We start from the raw sequence: 23,459 nt of genomic DNA on the forward strand, positions 1-23,459 counted from the left end.
ATTCATTTCCACCACTTTGATGGTTAGATAGCAAACGCCCGAGAAACCCATGGAGACATTAGCACATACAGCCGCAATGTCTAATAAGACAGCTATTTGCATAAAAGATCAGCCACAATTTAGAATGTGTTGTGATAGATGTGGAAAGGGAATAACAGATCTATATTAGCATGTACGAAACCGAGATTGTTTTCACAATTTAATTCCTCGGGGACTGTGGCTCATCACCTTCTCTTGTAAAGAATCCTGCATTCCCTGAGGAAGCAACTTGCCACGAGCCAGAGTTAAACTAAAATATGGATTAATAAGAGATAATATTTATTATTTATGAACCTTGCTGTGGGAGTAGTTTCCAACGTAACTTTCTGATCAGATTTCCATAAAGGAAAAGCCTGGAACCTTTACGAGCCACAAAACGATTTGAAAAGCACCTTTTCCCCATCTAAAATAGCAATGGTCATCCTACAATAATCAGTCATCTTAACTTTTACTGTAAACAGAATTTGTACTCAAGTCTTTCCCAGCTGCCTCTGGCTGCTCCGCTGCCTCCGACATCAGCGAGTGGAGGACCTGGCGTTTCCTCCGTTTCCTTGCCAAATGGAAGGGATAGGCAGCACACCATGCTGCATGCACCCCGAGCAGCCTTCAGGTCCCCAGAATTTTAATGACTACATAACCATTTAAAAAACACATAAAGGAGCTTGTCACTGCTTTTTTTACAGGCTACTAAAAACACTTCAAGAGTAATTTCAGATCTGAAGGCAACATGAGCCCTCTTCAACTTTCAAGCTTTTACAAAAGATGGTTTTAAGAAAGTGAAGTGAGGCCCAATGGAATGATTTTTTGTTTATTGCTATTTCGGAGATTCTACAAGGTCAAAAGACATCTTTGTTTTTGTGGTCCCTTCACTGTTTTTTCACCGTCTTTCTCTTCCCCTCTAGTAATTCACCTGTGAAGGCTTACACCCTTGGAAGAACACATGATTTTTTCTCTTCCTCTTCTTTTATTCATAAGCAGTGACTGATAATAATTAATATACACAATAAATTGCCTATTATCACCTCCAACTGTCAACAGCATTTTGAGAGATAAAAACGAGTTCTGAATGTCCATTCAAAGTCTGGCCACAGGAGTGTTTAAATCCAAACTCACTCTTCTTGATGCATACACAGACTGTAGCAACCAAAAATATTTAAAGCAATTACTTTAATGAAATAGAAACATACCATGAATGACTTTAGAAATACTAATAAAAAGTAAGTACAGGGACTACATAGCACAAAGATTGCACTTTGTCCATTTATGGCACAATACAAATGATTAATAACAGTGATAAGGCTTACAGTGTGAACTGGTGAACACTCAAAGATCTACATATGTGCATGTGTACAAACTTTCGTAGTGGCGATAGTTGATGGTATGTCTGTATTCTTCACCAATAAGCTGCCTAAATATTAATAGAGAGCACATCAAAGAAATAAAAATAATCAATGAAATGACTGGTTTTGTAGCTGAAATATAGCTAGTCAGTTGAGAGAAAAGCAAGTAAAACTCCAAGACAGAAAAGAACCACTACAGAATGTAAAAGTACTGGACCAAGCCTTCAGCTGTAATTGCAGGTGAATGCACACTGAATATCTGCATATATACAGAAGTACCTTATCCTTAATTGCAAATGGATTAACTAACTAGCTAACTTAAAAATCCTTTTATGCAATGCAGGTTGATAATTTGAACTCATAACCCAAATCATTCTTTAATATGATTCAAAGCTTACTGATGTCAGTGAAAGAATTGGTCTTTTACCAGTCAATTCCATAGCTCATAGTTTAATAAATAGTGGATATTAAAACCCTTACAAGTTACAAGAGAGCAAAAATAGCCTTTTATCCTCCTCGGCTAAAATCCAAGGAGCACATCAGATCCTCCACGAACTCCGAAGAAGTGGTAGCACTGCATTTAAAGTGGGAAGCTGTCTGCATGTAGGTATTTTGCAAATCATTGCTGTTGGTTATTTTAATGGACTTTTTTTTGGTGTACTGCTGAAGTACAGTAACTACGGTCTGTCGGCAGTGGAAGAAATACAGTGGAAGTAACCTGCAGTCAAAATTGCAAGAATAATGCAGCTGAGTACTTTAACCATACTTTAGCCAAGAGAAAGAATTTAAAAACCTTTACTACTACTACTTTAAAAAAACATACAAACAAACAAAAGAAAAAAGTACGTTCATGTTCTATTGATAAGTCTTACAGTAGTCTTCACCATTCCTCTGGAAAGTCTCTCTCAAAGGATGAGACCATTTCAAAGCCAAGAATACCTGCCCACAGTGCTTCTTGCAGAATCGAGCTCTACTTTCTTTGGGGATTTATTTCATTTTCTTTTAATAAAATGAATTTAACATTTCATTACTTAATTTAACCTTGAAAGCAGCAGAGGTGATTTAAATTCAGTTAAATTTGGGAAAATGAATCAAAAAAACAGGATCCATAACTCCAGCTGAACAAATATTGCTAAAATAATTTTAACTTTCTACACAAGGAGAACAAACACTGTAACATATCACAACATCAAAACCATCTAGGAATTACAACTTTTATTCTGACATATATCAGGTTGTTTCATAGCTTCATGTAAGCACCAGGAACAAAAAGCACATTGTTACTTCCAGTAAGCGCCCTTTGCACTCTAGGGAAAGGAGCTGCTCTGTTGTCTGTTAGTTATACAGTGCCTACAAACCCCGTGAAATTAGCTCTACATTTATTTAACAAAAGTAGTATACAGGTAATAGTCCATATGAATACTCAGCATATTCTCCTGGATGTTTCAAAATCCTGAGGCAATATATTACAAAAAATAAATGTCATCAACAATCCAGATTAGTTCCACCTGATTTCAGGAAGGTAAGCGAGACACCCAAGTTATGCAGGAGGCCACTTTCGCTCCCTTTAGAGAGAATGAAGAAAGAGATGCAATGGTAAGGGATCCAAATTGCCTCCAGCAATCTCGCTTTCTTGCTATGCTCCTAAACCTCCCCTAAGTACCTAAAATTTGGTGGGATTATTTAGGCCCAAATATTTGCACTTGCTCCTCTAGCAAAAAGTCTATTTACTTTTGCTAGATATAAAATGTTTTTAAACATTTGAAGAGTTGAAAAGATTATCATTAAAAGTATTCATGACAGCCAGGAAAAAAAGTGGAAATTTCAAGGATTGCAAAACCTGAATAAGATTTTTTTTTAAAAGACTTCATACTTATGTAAATTTGGGTTTTTTCAAGGAAAAAGAGGCTATTAAAACTGTCAAAGGTTCCTTCCATTCCCGGTAGAGTACAGTTTGTCACAGCTTCTACGGGAAGAAGAATCAAAATGTACTAGGCCAAAACTCACTTATAAAAACATTACTTATACAGAAGATATCTGTTTAGCAATTGGTGTTATACTTGTTATAAAAACAGTATGACATTTTGCGGAACTGCAGCCATTTTGTAGCAATTCTATGCACCTTACATTTACTTTTCATTATTAGGATTCATTATTTGTCTTCAGAACCAAATTCCCTACTCACTTCAGAGCTGAGTAGAGCTATACCATCTGTGCAACATATATTCATTTTAATATGAAGACAGATCTTCATCTGAACAAATTAAAATTCCAAACGTTCAAAGAGGATTTTTTTTTTTTCATTTTTATGAATATATGATGGCATTGGTGTGTCAAGCAAATATCCTTAAATAAGTTCATGGAGGAAAAAAGCATACATGTGGTTCAATTCTGCCTTGCTAGACAGTTCAAAATGTAGTATTTCCCAGAGGAAAGAGTAATCTCTGCTAAAGGGAAAATTACACGATAAATGACACCATATGCAGTATTTCAGAATAACATTCTTCAAAATAACAGAATCTGTTTAAACTTTTTTTTTGGGGGGGGGATGGACGGCTATGGTAGAAATCAGAGGTAAAAAGGGTGGGAAGAAAACAGGTATCCAGACTATCCTGATGCCCAGAGGCACATCCATCAAGGATGGGTACAGCCTCCATAGGAGCAACCACAGATGCTGCACAGCCACCTCTGTGGTCTGAGGGTAAGTATGGCGGACACCGCCACCATCACCACCACGACTGCACAAGATGGAAATGAAGCATGCGCCTTCTGCCTCGCGAGTTAAAAAGTTCATTGAGTCAAGAGCAATGACGAGAAACAATTAGTTGCTCTGTCTCAGTAACTGAAGCAGCAGCAGCAAACATTTTGCGGTTTGGTTAAATCCAGGCAGTTTTATTCCCTCTTTGATCCCCACCACACATCCCTTCAGCACTCATTTCCTTTGATGAAGTAGGGAATAATTTAAATAACAGGTATAAAGCTAGAGGTCATAGACCTTAAATTTCAAAATCAGCTAAGTCTGCCTAAGCACTTCACTTCTAATAGATTATGAAGTTACAATTCTTGCATTTAATAGAGTGTCACGTGGTTTCACTGAGGTCTTATTCCAAAATCTCAGAAATTTTGTTTTGCCCTGTTAGGTGTTACAGCAGGGGAAGAGTGACTTCTTTCCCTTCTTTAAATCAGAAAATAACTCCTCTATTCTCCCCTGTCTTTAGTTTTGGGAAGTGACAAAAAATCCATTTTTTCCAGATGTTACTCCTTTCCTGGGACTGACACAAGTCATAGCTTGCTATAAGCCTGGGTGCTTTAATTATATGCACTTGTTAATTCCTCATTTGTAGAATTTAAGCTTAGGGTCATTTTTGACAGAAATTAAATTCTTATTTCTCCTTAAGTGAGAAGAAATATTTAGGGAGTAATTATACTTCCCTTTAGTATATCCATCTTAAACTACAGTTCACAACCATCCAGAGGACAGAAGGTCTGTTTCACGACATTTTCAATATTGCGAAATGGGATAATGACCATTCAGTAAGAATAAATCTTGTAACTTTTGAAGTTATTCACACACAAAAAAAAATTAGAACAATAAGTAATTCCATACTGATTTTTTTTTTGTTTGTTTCTATTGTGCCTTTTTTCCCCACTTGCATTATCTTGGATCATTAAAAATACTGAGTGAATTCTTCAAAAATTGAAATAGTTTATTTGAAGAAATATATCAAAACAAGACAATTTGAAACTGCTGGAATTTTTCCTTTCCTCTCACCCTGTTTTTTAAAAAAATGCTTTTTAAAGTATGTTAGGCTAAGTTTCAGCTTAATTTTTCCCCATTAATTCTATTATTGATATCCCATCTATTTTGATGCCATTTTCATTGAATTTTGTCTATCGTTCAAGAAGAAAACCAGCTCTCAGCAAACAGTCCATTCCTGCTTGACAATCAACCTAATAACTGAAAACCAGAAGAAAACAGCCACAAATAAGCTGCACAGGCACAAAGCTGGGAGGCAGACAAATGTGGCCTTCTGTTACATATTTCACTGTAGTATAATACAATGTCCCATCACATGACTTCAAGTGATAATAATTGCTAAAACTGGTCACTACGTTTATAGCCCAATGATTGCTTCACTTACCTTGAGCGAGCATGCAAAAGTTGAAAACAGGCTACAAATGACAGCAGCAAATAACACTTCAGTACACGTAAACCTAATCGTAACACTTCAGAGCAAAACTGAATTATTAGTTCCATTACTAAACCCGGTGTTCGAAAGGACTTAAAAGGTAATCTTTCCATCCAGGCTTCAGAATGAATGTGGGTTTTTTTCCTTTCTCTGAAACTATTGCAGCTTGATAAGTATTAAATAGAGTGATATACGAATGAACAAAAATAGTTTTATGCCACTTTTGTTGTCTCACATGCTGTATTAGACATTCAGGAAAGCAGCCCAGCTTAAAAAAAAAAAATCTATTCTAGTCACCAGGCAAAAGAAACATTAAGTGTAAAGAGTTTTAATTTGTTTGTTTTGGCATCTATGTTTTCTTCTATTTTTCAATAACTGATTAAAGACAGAATAACCTGTTAAATCTTCCCCATAAAGATCAGAAGATAAAGCTGACATGTATTTCCTTAGCCTTAACGCAATACATGATTTTTTGTATTTTTTCTTTAAAATTGTCTGAGGTGAAAACCAGTAGATAAACCAGTAGATAACTTAGTGTTAAGATGTCAAATGCAAAGTTCAGCCCTACAGCACTTAATAATGAGCTTAATAGGCTTAGTGAACAGACCCATAGATGTTAGCAGCAGCAATTTCAAAACCAAGTCCTACTCTATTGGTTTTGAAGGATTAGGCCATAATTGGGTGAAGAGTTTAATACGGCTTAAGTAACATCGGCTCAGTAGTTTCCAAAGTAGTTCAAAACAATAGGCCAAGCACGCTCTCTGCAGATTATATCTAAATTGCTTAAGACTTGGCTCTCCTGAAACCTACCTAGAGATGCCGTTAAAGGCAATGAGTTTTAAAATAAAGAATAAAGTAACAGTGTACATGATACCATCTCTTGTGGAGCTTTATGTTTTATTTGGACAAAAAGGGAATATAAGATCATTGATATCTATCAAAAATCTGAATCTTGAACAAAAATTAAATTAAAGGAGTGGATCAAAATCAGGCTAAAACCCTTATATGCGCCAAATGAAAAAAATAAGCTTTGATAGCCATCAGAAAATGTGGTACTGTTTACTCGCCTCATTTTAAGGCAGAGAAGACAAGTGTGGAGTGCAGCTGGGAAGAAAAGGCAGCAAAAAAAAATCGGCAACTAGCTGAAAAGTATCAGTTGAAATAGCAGAAAGTCATGTGAACATCTGAAGATCCCAGACACAAACATTTATGCAAACGTCTGCTTGGGCTCTTTTCATAGCTTTCCCTGTAAGACCACAGGATGGGAGGAGACTGTGTCCCCATCTATTCCCACTACTCCCGAACAGTGTATGTGTGTGCCACAAAGAAGAATTCTGCTGCAAGGTTCATTGTCCAGGAGAATGACAAAGGAAAGGATGGCACCGAGACCAACACAAAAAAAGTACTCCTTTGGATGTTTCAAGCCATGCAGTACATGTGAACTTCTATTTATTGCAAAAATATGAGTGAAATACAAATTTAACACTTTTTCATGGGTTGTTGTTTTTGGAGACCACAAATTTTTAAGATCCTGGGTTCTGACATGTGAAAGGTTGGCCTTCTCTGGCCTAAAAGATACGTGTGATCGAGAGATTTCTACACCTCAAACTAGTTAGGAATGGAACAGTTATAAGACTCCTAAAAGCGATCATTTAATGAGTAGCTATCAGCTTGCGAGCATCTCTTCAGAAACCCTAGCCTGAGACAAAATGGCAGATGACAATCCACTTCATTCGCTCTAATTTCCTGAGTGCAGCTCTCTAAGCACTAGAGTTTGCACATGCCCTTGGCTAGAGTCAAAGGAGAATATATGCTTCAGCACTGCCATAGTTTTATTAGGAGGGGGATATACTGCCTGAAATCTAGCCTTGTAGACTGCATACAACAACAAAAAAAAACCTGCTAGAGCATACAGTAAATGAGTTCAGACCGGTTTTCATAAGAACAAACAGATTCAACACAAACATCACAAGAAACTGCAGGTCTGTTCTGTTCCTGCTACAATTGCTCAGTCTGGTCACTACTGTACCAAAAACTGTACAACCCTGTCACCAAGTTTAAGTTTAAGGAGATCTGGGTCAACTCTGAAAGAAAAGGACTTTAGCTAAGTTGCTTCTGCTTTTAACTTCTGAATACTCTATCCCATGTACTCAGCTTTACAGCCATCCCAGTTGTTTGCATATTGATTTTTTTTTTTTTTTAATGAGGTGAGTTAATGAAAATCTCTGCCAATATAGTACAGGGGAAACATCTTTCCAGCTCTTCGCTATTTCCAGCACTGACAGTTGCTTAAGTCTGAAGGCTCAAAACCAGACAAGAGGCAAGTTTGTCAGCCATTGCCCTGAGCTTTTTCCTACACGCACCATTCCCTCCCCTTGAAGGTCTCCTCAAGGTACAGTACATATATGCTATAGAGTCCTTCTATGGTCAGGATACAGAACTGAACCAAGCCCATACAATATACATTACTTGTGTGCAATAAATGACAGAATGCAAGTGCTTTGAGTTCTTTACTCTGCATATATGGCTATGTTTTAGTACAGTCCCCACATTTAGATCATAATTTCCATGGGTCTATATAAACATGCATGAAGATAAACAGGCCCTCTTCCCATGTAGAACAGGAAGAATTCATCCAGAAGCTCTGCTGTGTAAATCATTTCAGATGTATTTTACTGAAGCCATAAAGGATATTAGCAAGTGCGCTGGGACCTTTTGTTTTAAATTATTATGATCTGTTACTTTAACAGAAGTTACTAATATTATTTAACCCCACTGGTGTACTTAAAATGAAAATAGTTTGAAGCTTTTTAAAACAGGTTTTGTCTCTATAATAATCATTTTTCCAGAATACCCTCTTCCTATTTAGCCTGTTGGCATGCTGCTTTGTATGCGGCTTTCAAATTATCCTACCTTTCAGAATAAAAAGGTAAACAGCAATCTAAGAATGCTTTGTTAACCTTTTCACTCCAAATCATGGAAGATTAATAAATTAATAATTCATAAATTAAATAGCATGTCAAAAAATTCCAAAGAAAGCAACATCCATCCTTGCTCTGACCATTTTATTACTGCAGAATCAAAAAAACCCCAAATTATTAGCTGCTGCAATTCTTTGTGGTTCCATTAAAACCATACTTAAGTTTAATCACAGCAAAGTCTAAAGTTGAAAAAACATATTATAGAAAGCTTTCCATGATGTATATATACAATAAAAAAGAAACAATGCTTTCCGCACCCTCTGTAATGGGAAGAAATGACAAATTCAGAGACATGCAGCATAGCCTTGCCTAGGACACTCAATACTGTGTATGTAGGAGGACCTCTGCAGCAGCCACGTGGGACAGATAGCTAATAGAGCTTGCTGAGGTCCAACATGAGTGACGTAAGGAGCCGTGATCAGAAACATCACAGCAAGCTTGACCTACTCTCAAGCCCACCTACTAAAGACAATACCATTAACAGAAGTAAGTCTGTGTCTTACAGGAACTTCATCATGCTTTCAAACTTTTCAGGACATGTTTTTCATAGAAATTAGAACTAGATGCAACATTCCAGCACCGGTCTTAAAGGGATTTAAACAGCCCTCCTACCTCTCCCCCTGCCTCTACTAGGCAGCACCAGCCCTTCTTGCCACTGCCCTGCACTTGAATCCCCTTTGGCTACAGGTGCTTCCTCACAACCCCAAGTCTTCCCACAGTTGCAGCTTTACAAGATAAAATCTTCCATTCTGTACACACATCCAGCATTCCTTCTTCCTCAACACATTTGCAGACAAATTGCATTTTAACAGACTCATATTTCCATGACCTCAGCCACGCTTTAAACTTCATCCTTTCTTCATCAATCCAGCACCCACTGGACCATCCATAGTTTGTCACTATTGCTTTTGTGTTTACACCCAGACAATTGACTATAACAGCAAAACCATCACACCCGACACAAACACTGGGGAAAGTCCCCACAAGCCCTCATCTGTTGACAGTGGCCTCCAGCCATTACTTCTGAGTGCTGGCAGCTCACCAGCTCCTTATCCATTTTATTGTTACTGTACAGTCCTAATTTTAAAATTAATTTTAGTTGAGTAACAGTAAATCAAGGACCTAATCAAATTTAAATGTTAGCTATACAAATAGTGTACTTTCAGTTTGACAGCCAAGACACAAAAACAAAGCAAGTAATACACTGCTCCAGGTTAACTGTTTCCTTTTGGCAAGAACACAAGTAATACAAAACTTGTTTAGCAGTGAAGTAAGTGATGTAATCTTAATTGGAGACAGTGTAATCAGCTCCACACACAACAAGTGCAACACTAAAACCGCCTACTGGACAATTTCTATGGCATACATACTACATGAAAGAAAGATCTATGTTTTTTAATATGAGCTTTTAAGCATGATCACTTTAAAGAGTAGACAAAACCATGAGGTGAGAGTTTAAGTAGAGATGGTGACATGGTAAAGCCAAGTACTGAAATATCCTCCACACTGACTTGGTACAGTAACAAGTTGAAAAAAACAGGTAATTTAAAATACAAAGTTTAAAACATGTTCAACTTGAAACTACAGGGGAGTCTCATGAACAAGCTCTGGGTATCTGAGAGGCTTTACGATGTGGCTGATCCCAGGTGTTCAATCACCCCCCTGCCAGGGATGAACAGCCTGTAAGAAAGGGCAACAAGAGGGGGTATGTTCTGCCCCCGGGACCCAGGACACCATTCCCAGCCTAGGCATCAGCGCAAGCCATCCAGAAAGAAACATGAGTTAAGGTGAGGGAAGCGAACTAAGGTGCAGGTATTGCTGGCTGTTCCATACAGACTGTAATCTGAGGGGTGGGGAGAAGGCGACCAGCTGGCAGCATCTTAAACCACAGCATCTAAGGCTTCCAGAGCACATCTGTCAGAGCCATTTGTGAATAAATTTGAGCATAAGAGTTTGTAGAATTGAGAACTTCATATGTAAAGATTACAACGGAAACACAATAGATAAAAGCACAAAAAGCTACAAAGGCTGATTGATAATGTAAATGTGAGAGGGAATTATCATGGGTAAACTTAACCTTTTCTTCATTTACACCACACAGCACAGCCGGAGAGAAAACAATTGAAACTTTGAAATCTACTACATTTCCAACCCAATCTGTTTCCCACTCTAAAAAACAGTTCATAACATAAAAGGTTATTTTGTTCCATTATTTATTTTATTTCAGTGGAAATACATGAGGATAAATTTGGCTTTCTGGCTAGAGGCAACCAACTACAGGCGACGTAACCCCACCTTATTTTGTTGTCTTACTTAAGAATAGAAATAAGAGCATTAGTAGCTGACAACAAACTTGTGTACAAAATGGTGTGCTTCAGTTTGCCTGCTGGATTTTAACTTCGCAATACCATTCTCAACCTTAACCTAGCGCTAACCTTTGCTCTTTCCCTCTCTCATATTTGCCCTTTCTGGTACAAGTGACTTCTCCACCATAAGCTTCTGCTGTCAGAACAGTCTTTCCCTATTTATTCACTTCACCAGCTCAACAGCTATTCTTGGATTTCTATTTCACCCTTCCTCTCCTGACTATCTCCCATGCTTCTTTACACCTGTTATTGGGTTTACATTGGCTAATTCATCACAACATGTCTTTCTAATTCTGTCTTGGTTTTGATGCTAAAACATACTGGATGAAGGACGATGCCAAGAACAATCACAACACATGAATAAGCAGTATTTTGTTGATGTATGAATTACAATATTTAACATTGCAAAAAGTCCTGCGACACAATAAACTGTATTGTATAAAGCTCTGTTGTATCATTGCAATACGTGGTTAGAGAGGCAAAAATCACTCAAAAATCATTGACACTGATTTTTAGCCTTGCTGCTAAAAAAATGCAGAAGAAATGGGAAACAAGGGAATTAGCACTGTCCATGTCAAGAAGGCCTGGAGTAAGTGTTTACTCAGCCCACTGAATTACAGGGGTATCTACGTGCAGCTAGTGATACAAAAGCACCTGGGGTGCCTTGACATTTTCCCATGACCTTCAAACATAATTCTAATGAATAAAAATGTATCAGGAATCATAGGCTGTTGCGGAGAATTTTGGGATATTAAAGCTGCATTAATGCAAGTCCTACTTGGAAAAACACATGCAAGTGCTTTTTCTTCCTCTGTAGCAGTACCAGTGACCATCTATGTTTGTCACTACATGAAACAGAGTTCCTTCTTAAATGGCAAACACCACAGTTTTTGTGGAACTATCTTTCCTTCTTATCTTCTTTCCAAAGGGAAAAAAAAAAATATTACCTGCTTATTCTGTGTGTCAAAAAATACTTCAAGACTAAAACTGATTATTAAAGAGCAATAACATCAATTGTGTTTCTTCATCTCCTCTACCAACGACACCATGATGTTTATGTTGTGCATAATATTGCAATGATATACGAGATCATCAGCTTGGTAACTAAAAACAGTCTCACTGTGGCTGTGATTGATAAACTATGGATGTATTAAAACATTAAAAATGTTAATCTTTGTAATAATCTCCTGAAAAGTTTTTATATTAATTTAAACCATCGATCATTTTAATATTTAATCATTGCAGACTTCATTTGAAATGAGGATAGCCATTCACTGAAAAGCACTTCATTTTTTATTTTAAAAAATTATCAGCTTGTAGGTATTCTGTAAATCTCTTCATATTTTTTCCTCAGTAAAAAGTAAACCTGCAAGCAAGTGAAAAAATCTACAAAAGCAGAAAAATTTAAAGAGTTTGTGTCAGAACACATATACTTTCACAGTCCTGTTACCCAAGAGTAACTGTATTACAACAGTAGTATAGTTACGAGGGTCGGAGGATTGAGGGAGACTTCTATTGTAAATGATAATCATTAGCTTCTTTCTTTGTCTACACCGTGCAACCATCTATATTTAGTTTTCTTTATGTATCTCCTAACACATAAACTACCAACCATCCATGTTTCCTTCTCTTTATGTATCTCACAACATGTAAACATAACAATTTACTTATGAAGAATAAGTACTTAAAAGAGCAACTCGGCTCTCCAAGATGATATTAAACTGGTTTAGGTCTTTTTAACGTGTAACCCCATTTTGTAACATTAGCCTGCTTTAGCAACATATAAAGACTTTCCAAAATATCCTATCCTTGTCTATAATTCACAGCTTGTCTTGCCTAATGAAAAATTTAGATTAATGTGGAAATATCCCAAAGGAAAACAAAACCAAGAACTTCCTAGTTATGAGAAAAATCTCACGGAAACTCTAAAATTCCAACTGCAATTAATTATGACTAATCTAGATGGTATTCGTCTGGTTTCTTTTGAAAGATTTTTAAAACTAAGAAACAAAACTAATTCATGGTATCAAGAAACAAATTTCACAGAAAAATCCAAGGGAAATGTCTTCATTGCACCGAAAAAAAACCCCTATCTTGTTTTCTATGCAGAGTCTACTAAAATTGGATGCTTCCTGGAGGTACTGCCATAAAGTGCACTGAGCTAAGTTGTCCTTTAAGACTGGGCTGCAGGATTTGGCTGAAATATTTGAACCAAGCAGATCCTAGATATACACTGGGCAATATCACAGGTTAATGTATTAGCTTACATGACTAGTCTTCATTCTGTATTTGTGACCAATGGTGAGTTAAGGGATTTTCCCGTACCTGCTGTAAAACTCGCACACAAATCGGCATCCTTTTCTGAAGAGGCTGCAGAGTGTAATGGCAAGAGCTATGAAGAAGACAGGGAACTGGCAGAAGTGCATGTGGAATCTTCCAATGCATACAAACTTACTCTGTACAGTTCAAGTTTATGAAAATAAAAAACAGTAATAGAATGTACTGCCATTATTCTTGATTTTATGAAGAGAAGTATGTATCTTGTTGCATACCACCTTTTGCTAAAGTCTGTTTTTAAGGAAAGATGTATGGAAAAATCCTGTTCATTCAATGTGATGCAGTAATTGAATTCAGGAACTCAGCTGCTTACATCTGAAACAGAAGAGATAGTCCTGTTTTTATGGAACTTAATAGAAACACATATATGTGTTTGTATGTATATCGATACAAGATTTAAAGTTAATTATAAGAGGAGTTTTACCAATGCTAACAGGAATCTCTGGTTTAGTAATTTGATTTGAAATAATCTTTCAAAACCTAGATATTTGAAGAGCTTCCACATCTGTGTTGAAACAACTGAGTATTTTCTACATTGCTTTTGCAGGTACTAAGTGCTATTTTAGACAGACTAAGAAGTCAATTGTATCTCTACTTGGTTAAATTAATAAATCAAATTCACAGAATTACAGGATCATTGATGTTGGAAGGGACCTCTTGAGGTCATCTACTTGGGTTCATCTACCCCTGCTCAGACAGGTTCAGCTAGAAGACTATACATAAATTATAAAATAAATTACAAAAAGGATTTACATATTGAAGCAAGAATAACAGAAAAAAGTGAGCAACTGCCCTTTCCTGAAGAGAAAAAAAAAAAAAGTGTCAACTGTTTGTATTGGTGGGATTAATTTATTTCAAAGTCAACACTTCTTCTTCATTTTCTCTACACTCACACTTAGGAGTACGGACCTGAAGTAGAGTTACATCTTCACAGCTTCCACGAAGACAGACAACAAGTCCTAGAAGGGTAAATTGTACTAATTCATGACCAGAGATAATCACGTCAACAGAAGCATCTGCCAAATTTTTCCTTAGTGAGCAGACAAGCTATTTTCTGAACAACCAAGTTTGTCCCTAGCCCATTTTGTACCAAGAGGTGAAGTGATTCACGCAAGGAAGACATACTAAATAACAGTACTTAAATGGTTCCATTTTGCCCATACTTGTGGATTTTTGTGCATCCCTCAAACATCACTTTCTACAATTTTTCACTATGGAAGTCACACATCAGTAACAAAGGCTGGAAGAAAGTCAACACATTTTTGTTAACAGGTACCCTTCCATTCTGATTAGCTCTTTAGGAATGAGCCCAGTCCCCAACAGCAAAGAACTTGAGCCTTTTATAACATGTCATTGAATTACTGTGTGTGAGTGCATGTGCTGTATATACAGCCCTGTTATACCACAAGCTCTTTTAAAGGGGCTTTCTGGTACTACGCCCTGTCCTCATAACTATGTAGGCTGATGTAAGGCAGAGCAGTTTGAGAGCCACACGAATAGACTGGCAGAGATCTCTGCCAACATTTCACATTTAGAAATGTTGTGACTCCCATTTTCTGTCCGGGATTTTCTGAGCGTAAGCACAACCAGCGCAGTCTGCAGAAAACACAAAGGAGTCCAATGTACCTGGAACACATCACACCTGCAAAGTAAACACAGCCAGCTCAACAAGCCCAGGCTGTATCAGATTTACTGCACAGGCACAGCCGGCCGACCCCATACAGCCCCGTTACACACTGCATGTGCAGCAGCTCCAACACGTCCTGGCCTCGCTGTGCGTGGGGGGTCTGCCTACTCACACACACAGAGCAACTGTTTGTCCAGCTCCCAGACACCAGGTAACCCCAGACAGACGGGGTTTCACCCACACACACCCAGCCACACCACGCTGGCGGGCAGCACATGAGGAGCTGAGCTCACGAGGGAAAGCTGTGGAGTATCCTCGCACGGAGACATCGCAGGCTCCTATCAGCTCCTGAGAGCCCCCGGGCCAGGCCTCGAACACAGCCTTCGCCGAGGAGACCCCCTGGTAAAGGGTTTATTTCCCTCCAAATCGGCCAGTGGCAGCCTGGCGAAGGACCCAGCCTGGCACCAGCCACCTGCAGGCACGGGGGAATTAGGCCAGGCAGCCGAGGACTGCTGGAGGCTGCGTGAGGCGGCACGGCCAGCCCCAGCCCTGAGGGGAGCCGCCCGCGCTCGCCTCCTGGGCACAGCGCAGGCCGCGGGGGAGGGGAGAGAGGGGGCTTTTCCCGCCCACACCCAAAATGGCCGCGGCGGCGGCCGCCGCCGCTAACGCCTCCCGGCCCTTCAGCCCACGTTCCGAGGGCGGCACCCGGGCGCCCGCGGCGCCCCCCCGATTGGCAGCGCGCCCCGGCCAATCGCGGAGGCGAGCGCTTTCTCCCGGCCAATGGCAGCGGAGGCCCGCAGCGGACAGCGAACCGGCCGAGCGCGCCGCCAGTGCGGACGCTCGCTGCCCGCAGGCCAATGGCGGCGCCGGAGGAGCGGCGGGGCAGCGCGCCCCCGCCGCCCCGAGGGGGGCGGTTGCCGTGACAACCGCAGGCCCGGCGGTGCCGGCCGGCCCCGACGCCCGCGGCCCCTCGCCCACCCCGGGAAGCGGCGCGGTACCTCGGGCCGAGCGGCAGCGCTCCGCCTCCTGCCTCCTGCCTCCTCCCTTCTCGCTCGGCGGGGCGACTTCCTGTGCTGGGGGGGCTGCCGCCGCCTCCTGCCCGAGCGCCCCCGCCGCCCCGCCTCCCGCTCCCGCCCGCCCCGCCGGGCAGCGGCCTGCGCGGGGCCGGGTCGCCGAGCCCGCCGGGGTGGGGACTGCCGCGGCACCTGCGGCGCCGGGAGCGCTACCCGGTCCCCGCCTTCCCGCGGCGCCCAGCAGCTGCGCCGGCAGGTGTGTCGGGGAAGGGCCCCCTGCCCCGGCCCGTCGGAGGGGCAGCGGCGGCCTCGGCCCCCGCCTGCTGCTTCGGCCCCGCAGCTCCTGCCTGCCAGCCAGCCTGCCTGCCTGCCAGCCAGCCTGCCTGCCAGCCTGCCTGCCTGCCTACCTGCCTGCCTGCCTGCCTGCCAGGGGCTCGCGGTCCCGCCTGCCTGCCCGTCTCGGGTGGCTCGCTGGGTTTTCCAGGGGAGATGCTTTGCGGGAGGCTGAAAGTTCAGTCGTGGAGTATTTCAGCATCCCACCTTCACACTCTCCACTCACTTTTTACCACTCTTTTGCCTACCTGTATCGGAAATGTTGCTCCAAACATGTAGAATGAAAAGCAGTTAGCCACCTTCACATCATCATCATCGTCACAAGCCCGCTTCAGTGGGAACTTACTTAAAAGTCCTAAAAACATAACACGTGGGGAATTATTAACCCTGTCAGATAATTTTTCACTACCTTGAGATGACGCTAGGTCCTTTCTAACAGGTAATTCATTTACTCGGGTGCAAGAAGTAAGCCACTGACTCTTGGAACAGCTTACTGATTAGTATTGCAAGTGCGTGCTTTGCTTCCTGCAAAATGGCAGTTGATAACCAAGTGTAACACTCCCCTGTAAGGAAAGATACACAGAAAAGAAATATTTGCATTTGTTTACCTCTGCAGCTTAGGAAGTGAAAGCCGTACCCAGCTGAACTTTCCCATCTTTCTAGATGACACGCATACAGAGTAGAGAATGAGCCTACAGAAAAGTTGATTAATCAGAGTTTCTGTCTGGCATGTGTACCAAACCGCAGGGTTTTTCTCCAGTCATTTCTGTAGCAAGCTTAATGGATGGCTGAAATGAAACAGCTTTCTTAGAAATACAGCCTGTCCTGATTGCGAGTGATGAAACACAAAGCTTTTTTTGTACCTTTTCTGCCAAGAAATCTCACACTAAGGGTATTCAGCTGCTTTGAACATGGCAGCTCACTGGACACAACCTTGTGTTTTCTTCCCAGGGTATCTTGTCCCCTGTGGGACAGGGGGTGTCACACCCACCTCTGATTTTTCTAACTTCTGTGTGTTCAGAATTTTCAACAATATTTTATTTCATTCACACTCTTAATGGTAAGCCAGGAACCATATACATGTAAAATATTCTAATACTTTATTTTGCTTCCTTGATTGTTTTAATGTGATTCGTTTAAACCCAGTTCATGATTATGCTCATGGATATTTGAATATAGTATGTGCCAAACAGCAATCACATTCAAATAGCTGTTGCACGTGATTTTTGACTGCGTAATCACAACCAAAATAAACAACCATGAAGGAATATCAGAATCAGTGTATCCAGCTACATGATTTTGCGTTATCCGAACCACTGCTGAGGAGTTTGTCCTTGTGAGTCCTTGTAGCAAAATATGTTCAGTTTCAGCTAATTTCACCTAATCACAATATTGATTTCACCACCAAGTTACTCTTCTAAGTAAGAAACCTGTGTACGCCCAGCAGCCTCAATACTGAATCCATGAAGAAGTCATAAGGAATTATGACTTCATGAAAAGGAGCTCTACAACCACTGAGAAATTTTCACCATTTTTAGTTTCACTGTCTTTAATGTCTTTATTCTTAATCCTTATTTTATAGGGAAAAATGTTTGTTTCCCATTGCAAGGTTTCTTCTGCTGCATATTGGTGGAATGGTCAGAAGGGCAGCTGACATTTAGGTGATAGAAAGTACTACTGACAGGCTTGCTGTGTTCTGTAGGATAAGCAGCAGCCTGGGTGGAGTATATGTGTCATAGGATATTTATAATCTGTCTCTTACAGGTATAATACAGAAGGGATACAATTACTAAATATTTAACTATAACTGAAAGGTATGTCAATCAGAGAGGAGTATTTTATTGATCTGGCCACACCCATCAATTTGTTGCCATATCCCTTGAGCAGATGAATTTAAAAATCCAAAAGTGTTTTTTAAACTTACATGGTTTTATTACACAAAATTTTGAAGAAAGTGTATCAGCCATTGTTTTCCGTGACTGTCTTTTCCTGGTTTTCCTCCTACTTTTAATTTCTTCACAAGATCTTCAGCTTACTCTGACAATTTGACAAGAATCTGTCCCTTTTTGTTCTCCTTCCTTGCAGTGGTTTTCAACTTTACAATTTGTGAAAGATCTTTGAGTAGAAGTTAAGCCTGCTGAAAATAGGCTTCCTTTTCTTATTTATCTTTTGCAGAGCTCCTAGAAGCGGTCCCTGAACTTTTAGAGTTCAGTAGAAAAAAGGTTGGAAAATGATGCTCAACATCTTTGTTCCAAGTTGGCAACACAGATTAAATTAACATACAGAAAACTAACTCCCCAAAATGCAACAACTTGTCTACTGGTGTCTCCTCATGTATGTCTAACCACCAGGTTAAGCTCAAAGATGTGAAAGAATGTTCTTAATTATTTTTGTTCCATTCATTTTGCCATCACTAGGAGTAAGCGTTTTGCCCCATCTCTCATCCAGGACTGTAGCCTGAATGGTGCCAATGAAACAGCTATTTAGTGGGTGCTACTCTTCAGGCTATCGTTAAATCTTTCAGGTAATACCTTTCTCCAGAACTTCTAAAAGGTACAGTATTCCCCATCCAACCACAAAGCTAAAACTCTCTTTATGCTCCTGTCACTTCCTAACAATGTCATTTCTGGTGGCTTTGACAGATAGAGTCTTGCTCTGCTCATATCCAACCAGAACTGCTGCTGAAAGAAATAATCTCCTTAGCTCATCCCTTTGCCCATGGCACTCCCCACTTTGCATCTCTCCAGTGTCTCCCGTCTTCTACACCGGCTCTGTATGCACTTTGCCTTCATTTTGAAATCCTTTATTCCTATCCTGTCTTGTTTTCACTTAGCTTTAATATGTTGCTTCTCGCCTCTGACTAACCTAGGATACCGGCTTCCACTGTGCTTTTATTCCTGTTTTTTTTAACAAACCCTGTTGTGCTTTCCCCCGTGTAACACTATTACTCTCAAATCCATCCAAAACCACAAGTATGACAGGATAGCTACTGTAACTTGAGGCTACTGGTGTGCTGAGCCTACTCTAATCATGCTTCTCCTGTATTTACCATTTCTGTCCTTTAGTTCATGTCATGTCTTACATTTCAGTTGCAATCTCTTCAGCACAGGTACCTTCCTCTTGTTCTTTGCTTCGTTAATATTTAGCACCACTGTCCCTAAAATCAGACGTTCCTAAAACCTCTGCAGCATAGCCTCTAACAGAGCAACCCCGGACAACTGTCCTTACCCCTGCTCCCCATGGGGGTAGAAGGGACGCGGAGCCCATCTTCTCTCCTTCGAGCCTTCCAGCTGAAAATCTCAACGCGATGTCAGTCATGATAGATGGTGCATTTTGTGACACAGGCAGCCTGCCATTAGGACAAACTCATTTCAGTGAAGAGCCATCAGATGGTAATGACTTGCCGTCACAGACTGACCTAGGCTGGCTCGAGTCAGTGTGCTGGAGGTGAAAGGCTCCATATTCCATTACCAGTACTCTGAGCCATCAAGTCTGCTCCATCCCACCCCTACTTAATCTGTATTGATAGACTTGGTAGCATTTTCCTAACTGCTATCATCCGTACAGATGTCTGCTGTCATTTTGTTGATACAGCCAATCAATACTACATTAAATGTTACCTTCAGTTTACCCTTAATTGTCTAAAGTAGATGTGGTATTTTCATTATTTATACAACTATGCCATTAAATTATGCATTCCAGATTAAAAGAATAAAAGACTTGTTTACAGTATTATTATTGCTCTGGCATCAACTTTTGGATTTCTGTGTAAAGAAATTAATCTCCTATCGGAGGGGGAAATGGGGACTGACAAGAACTAGCTCCTGTTGCCTCTGGGACGTAATTATGCTTGCAAATACAAAACCAGAAAAATCATAAGCTTAACACAGTAGACACTCTTGAAAGTTTCATCTCAGCATGAAGCTATGTTTTAATTATTATTTTTGTCTGCATTGTTCAGATCGACAGTGCACCAACTAGAATAAGTGCTTATCCTGGTTAATTCTTCATGAGGCTTATGTCACTGGAAGATGCATTTAATTTATTTCCTTTTTCTTTTCTTAAGCCAGCACTGACTAAGTGGTTATCTATAAACATTCAACAAAGGCTTTACTACTTTAGGGCCAGATCCAAAGCCTGTTGAATCAATTGGAAACTTCAAAGGTCTTTGGAACAGGCCCTATTACAAGACAGAGGTAAGCTGTGATTTGTTTGGGGCCTTGCAGAATAAAAAAATCCCCTCATTTACATTTTACAATATTAACAGGTTTCCTATATGGTAGAGATTATCTGTTCTTAAGAACTCAATTTGGACACTCTAACATCCCCACACACCTCAATAATAATTTTAAATATATCTATGTGCATGCCCTGATTCCAACTGAAGATTAATAACATTATAATACATGATGTTTTTTCTAATACAGTCCTTGGAAATATGATTCTACATCATACATACAGTTCTTACACCTGAACAACTGTCGTCTGTGTTGTGGGAGAAGATTTTCATATTTACTCATTTAATTAGATAATTACAATGATGCATTTCATATTGGGAAAAATCACATACTTTGAAAATTACTGTGACACTATTTTGGTTCATTTTTTTAAAAAAGCTAACCTGTTAAGTATCAAAATAATAGTTATCTATTATAGCATCAAAGAAAAAGCTCAGCTTCCAAGAGTGAATGTGGGTTTTACCATGCCAAAATTAACCAAAGAAATGCTCTGCCTCCAAATATTAGTGTAGTCATCCGGGAAACAAAAACCTATTTACAATTTTATACATTATTTGTAATACAGTTTGGGAGCCAGGTTCTCTATGTTGCAGGATAATGCCCCAAATTACTAGGTTGATACAGTTCTCCTCAGTTTCCCTCAGAAATCTTCTCCACTTTGTATGAATAACAAAACATTCCATTAAGTCTGGACTTGCACTTACTTCTCTCCCACCCCAGATGTGTGCCTTAACTGAATTATGCACTTTCTACACTACTATTCCGTTAGCTAATACGGAGTTGAACACATCAGTAGGAGAAACAGAGAGCTTTTCCTCATACACCGAGTTACCCAACAGCAGAATCCTTAGGGCCCTCTCCTAGCAAGTGTGGGACCTGAAATCTAGTCTTTCTTTCGAATCAAGGTGAAAGAGGGGTTGAAAACAATTCCCACCAGGTGAATACCCTTTCCTCTGGACTGCAAGGTAAACCAGGAATTTCTTCTGTCCTGTCCTTGGAAAACTTGGTGTAAGGTGTGATCTGAGAAATGCCACCAGACCAAATGCTATCATGCCAAAGAAACTGGCATGATGATGCAGCAACTCTCTGAGAGAGTTGCATCATCAAAATCAAAGTAGAATAATCAGAGTTGTTTGGAACAGAGAACAAAACAAAAGTCATCATTATACCACAGTGTGCAACAACGTGTTTGCATCTTGGATACTGCACCTTGTCACCCTGTCTCAGGAAAGACACATAAAACCAGAAAACGTGACGGAGGTGGGTAACAAGGATGATCAGATTTGCATACTGTACAAAAGAAGATTAAACTGATTAAAGCTCTTCATCCTGGAAAAGAGATAACATGAGAAAGGGACACAAAGTCATTGCTTGCAGAGAGAGTGTAAATAAGGAGCAATTATTTGCTGCTTCCCAAAGATAAAAAAGAAGAGGGCACCAAATAAAAAAACAGGCAGCAGGTTTAAAACAGAGGTCCTTGCTGGACCGTGGACCTGTGTCTTTGCTTTGCCTTGTCTGGGATGATCAGTGGACCCAGTTGTCTCCTCTGCTCTGCCTATCACGTATAGATGCTGTGGGTTTGGGTCCTGCTGGTGAGGGCAATGCCTGCGCTGTGGCCGCTGGCAGCTCCTGGCCAACCTGCCTTGTGGAGGAGCCCTGCTTTTGCTCCTTCCTGGCAGTAAATTTGTAATTTAGCCAGAAATTCCATACCTTACTGTATGGTAAAATTCTCTATACGTATAGATTTGCATCTCAAGTGGATAAATATGACATTCGTCTCTTTTTTAATAAAGATTTTGTGTTATTTTAAGGTTACTACCATCAGAGTAGCATTTATATTCTAGTTAGTGGTTAAGGCTGCTTAGAAATATTTCTTCTCAGTTAATGTTTGTTTTATGTGGGCAGTGTTAGACTTTTATATATTTCATATATTTTATGGATGGGTAACAAGATTATTCAATTAAATGAATACATGATTCAGCCTGAAGTAAGTATGGCTCCTGCAGAGTTTTGTCTCACTCATCGTGGCAGGTTACATGTATTTCAGAGAAAGTATAGTTCATCATGGACACCTATACAACAGTGCCTATGTTCCCCAGATTCATAGTTTACAGTCAGAAGAGAAGGTGAGATCATCTGCTCTCACAGTCTGTATATCCTGTGCTATTAAAACTTGCCCACTTACTGTTGTGCTGAGGTTTTCTGAGCACAGGGACGTGTGTATGAACGCATTGTACACCTGCAAAGGAGTTATGGAAATCTAGAGATGGAGAATCAGTCATTTTTCTGCTGTGGTTTGTTCCCACAATTAATCACCTTCATAGCTAAGATCAAAACCAACAAATAACAGCCAAAGAATGTTGTTCCTAATTTCCCATTTGAATGTGTTTGATTCCCTCTTTCAGCTGTTGGCTCTTGTTCCGTCTTTATCTCTCAGAGAAGCCTTCAGTATCTTTTCACTGTGAAGGTGCTTATACACTGTAATCAGACCACAGTCTAACCCTCCTTTTAATAAACTGTACTTACGGAGATTTGAGAAGTTTTACTGAGATTTCTTACTGTTAGGAATTTCCTTCAGCTCTCACATAATCTTTACAGCTGTCTGCTGCGGTCTATCTAATTTTTCAAAATGCTTTTGAAAATACAGATGATAGAAGTGCATGAGTTATGCCAAAAATGATCCCATCAGTGACAAATTCAGGATTAAAGCATGTCATTAACCCTGACCATTACTTTATTACATGATTTTATATCCAACAACTGAGTATGTGCTTTGTCAAAGCTTTGTTTTGGCAAACTGCATTGAATCATTTGGAATCAGTGACCATAATAGTTTCAAATCATTGTTCTTCAGGATGAAGCCTCCCACCTTTGTAGGTATCACTTGTAATTCTTTGTTTGGCTTCATTAAAAAATGGTTTAATGGTTCCAGATTAGCAACAGATTCTTATCACTCTATATTAATTCCATCTTCAACGTTATTTACTACCTGCCA

The 23,459-nt window shown here is 40.0% G+C and overlaps 1 protein-coding gene across 6 annotated transcripts in view; it reads right to left on the reverse strand.

The window, feature by feature from the left end:
• The window catches only part of TRIQK (triple QxxK/R motif containing), a 62,658-nt gene extending 46,690 nt beyond the window's left edge, over window positions 1-15,968 (reverse strand). The window contains exons 1-4 of one of the 6 annotated variants that reach the window (XM_075494926.1): window positions 15,174-15,553; window positions 14,163-14,212; window positions 13,472-13,568; window positions 13,242-13,372 (exon numbers count right to left, since the gene is read on the reverse strand). The gene's annotated coding sequence lies outside the window, so the exon portion shown is untranslated. Of the gene's footprint in view, window positions 1-13,241; window positions 13,373-13,471; window positions 13,569-14,162; window positions 14,213-15,173; window positions 15,554-15,878 lie in introns of those variants that run through there. The other 5 variants (XM_075494927.1, XM_075494930.1, XM_075494928.1 and 2 more) reach the window with 5 other exon arrangements.
• Window positions 15,969-23,459: the final 7,491 nt, after the last annotated feature.

Source organism: Mycteria americana, chromosome 2 (assembly GCF_035582795.1).
Source record: "Mycteria americana isolate JAX WOST 10 ecotype Jacksonville Zoo and Gardens chromosome 2, USCA_MyAme_1.0, whole genome shotgun sequence".
Classification (NCBI taxonomy): Eukaryota; Metazoa; Chordata; class Aves; order Ciconiiformes; family Ciconiidae; genus Mycteria; species Mycteria americana.